Below are 2,500 nucleotides of genomic sequence, written 5' to 3' on the forward strand. Positions count from 1 at the left end.
TTACCGATATAAGTACATAGAAGACGCCCTCTGGAATTATATAAAATAGACGAGACTCTTTCTTCAAATATTGATCGATTAAGTATTTCTCTCAGTTAATCCCGGTTTCTATAGTGAAACAGAAATAGCAATTACTTGCTACCCTTTAAATAGGACGCTAGTCTATCGCAAAGTGCTTTCCGCTAGATATAACAGACCCACTACCCAATCCCTGCTGTCTGGACGGGGGGGGGGGGGGGGTCAGAAAAATGTCTCGACTGCATCCGGAATCGAGCTCGGTCCCTTTGCTTGTGAAGCGAGTGCTCTACCAACAGAGCTACGGGGGCCCCTTTTTCTTTAATCCCCACTGGTGCTCGACAATCCGAAAACCGGGGATAATCGGAACAACGGTGGATAGCTTATACGGTAGAGTCACGCTCTCCCCGGCCAGGCGGAGTTGTCGTACCAATAATGTCGCGGTTTCAAACCCCCATCACCGCCGCGAAATTTTTATTCTCTGTTGTCTTCTGGCACTTTCCTACCCACTTCATCTCTTTGCTGTTATCAACATCAGTGCCTGCTCCACTCACTTTGCTAATCGGAGAAGTCACTTTGATTTGATGTAATGAAGAACACAACAATACTTACTCATTTTAACTAAATCATTATAATATTATATAAATTTCCATTACTAGTAAAAAGCCCGCAATTTCGCGGGGAAAGAACTATTTTCATTCGATAGTGCCAGAATCATTTTCTTGATTAGCTTGATTACGATTAAATGCACATTTTAATCGATGTGCTTGTCGTCGCTGCCATGCTTTATTCGGCATGATTTTAGTTTATCAGTCAGTAGATATCAATAAGTCGCAAGTCTTTACCACGCTTTACTTGGGAGTGCTTTGCACTACGAAATGGCGGCGAGAATCATGGTCAAACAATGGTCAAATTAGGAAATTTTAAACTTTCACAAATCTATCAAGGTTTGTTCTAGAGTTTTTAAAACGCTTTTATATGATGACATATTGAATAAATAAACGCCTGACAAAAGATCAACGGTGAAAATACAAATTGAATGAATACTGGGGATGAAGGAGCTTTCGGAATGTCTCCCCTATGTGAGGTCAAATGAAAATCTGAAGCGGACGCGAAAAATATCAAGTCCCCGAATCTGTCTACTTTTGGTTTGTTCGGGCTAGACAGAACCAATTGACAGTTTGCCGAAACTTTTAACTAATGATTTCCCAGGGCAATAATTATCACATCGATGGCATAAAAACGACAGTAATATCAGCAGTAATATTAGTTGATGTGGTTAATTGGTGAAACTTGTTTAAAATTTATATAAATCCGGATACCGTCATGTGATCAAGTGAATGCAATATGAATGCCACGATTTGCTGAAAAATGCCAATCTGACAGTTCCTAGCAAACACACCTCCCCCCTCCCCCTCCCTTACACATTCCAAAACACACACACACACACATGTATACACACCCCCCCCCCAACCCACACACACACACACACACACACGCACACACATAAACAAACACGCAATGAGAACACACTACTACATAACAACACTGATCACCACTAAATCAACACAACGGAAGTAAGGACTCTACTGGACAGATAGAGTTGAAGGTGTGGCCATGAGGTGTTAGTGTCTTCGGTAAATTTTTTATGATATCTGTTTGACTTAACGAACTTTCAAACTGACTTTAAATTATAAAAGGAAATCAAGTTATCTGTTTATCTGTCTGTAAAAAATACATTTCTATTTTTCAAATCTTTCAGTAGAGTTGTGCGCCGTATCAATTTTTTTATTGACTCAAATAAGCACAATGTTCTCCACAAGGCTATAATTTTTTAAGAAAGGATTGTGCGACTATGTGGTCTTGTAGTACGACACTCGCTTTCGGATAGGAGATCCTAGGTTCGAGCCTCGCTCGGCGCATAGTTGAGTCCTTGGAAAAGACTCTTTACTCACATCCTCTCATCGTACTCAGGTGTGAAATGAGTACCTGGCCGTCAACAGCGTTTTTTTCACTCTCGGAAAAATTGTAATATCGCATAACAGGCGTCATGTCTCGTTCTACATGTTATGTGTTGTTTTTGGTCAGGGACCCTTTGTAAAGCGCTTTGAGCACATTTAGTGCATATTGCGCTATATAAAAGCTTTAGTTTGTTTTGTTTCTTGACCCGTCGCTTACTAAATGTATTCTTATGTCAGAATGGTTTAGAGCCTGGATACTTGAACTTTGGACAAGAATGTAAAAGTTTTGGGGAAACATTTTTGTTTTATTGAGAAGACTGGACATATTTTTTTCTGTACCAGTATCTGTATGGTTGGCGCTGAAGAAACCAATGGTCTGGTTGTATTTCAGCGGCGTCCTCATTGGGCGCGGGCCCATGTCAGTCGGGCCTTGAAATCGTTTAGGTGTGGTGCCATGATGACCAGTTCATCCAGCCTTTTTTTTAAATTGTTTTTTTTTTTTTTTTTTGGTAGTGAGTGGGTTA

The 2,500-nt window shown here is 40.4% G+C and overlaps 1 protein-coding gene across 1 annotated transcript in view; it reads left to right on the forward strand.

Moving 5' to 3' along the window:
• LOC144971109 (uncharacterized) overlaps positions 1-2,500 on the forward strand; it is a 50,480-nt gene that overhangs the window by 11,708 nt on the left and 36,272 nt on the right. The gene's annotated exons all lie outside the window — the stretch shown is intronic.

The sequence above is a fragment of the Berghia stephanieae genome, chromosome 1, assembly GCF_034508935.2.
Source record: "Berghia stephanieae isolate SIO BIC M18660-M18661 chromosome 1, UCSD_Bste_1.3, whole genome shotgun sequence".
Taxonomy (NCBI): Eukaryota; Metazoa; Mollusca; class Gastropoda; order Nudibranchia; family Aeolidiidae; genus Berghia; species Berghia stephanieae.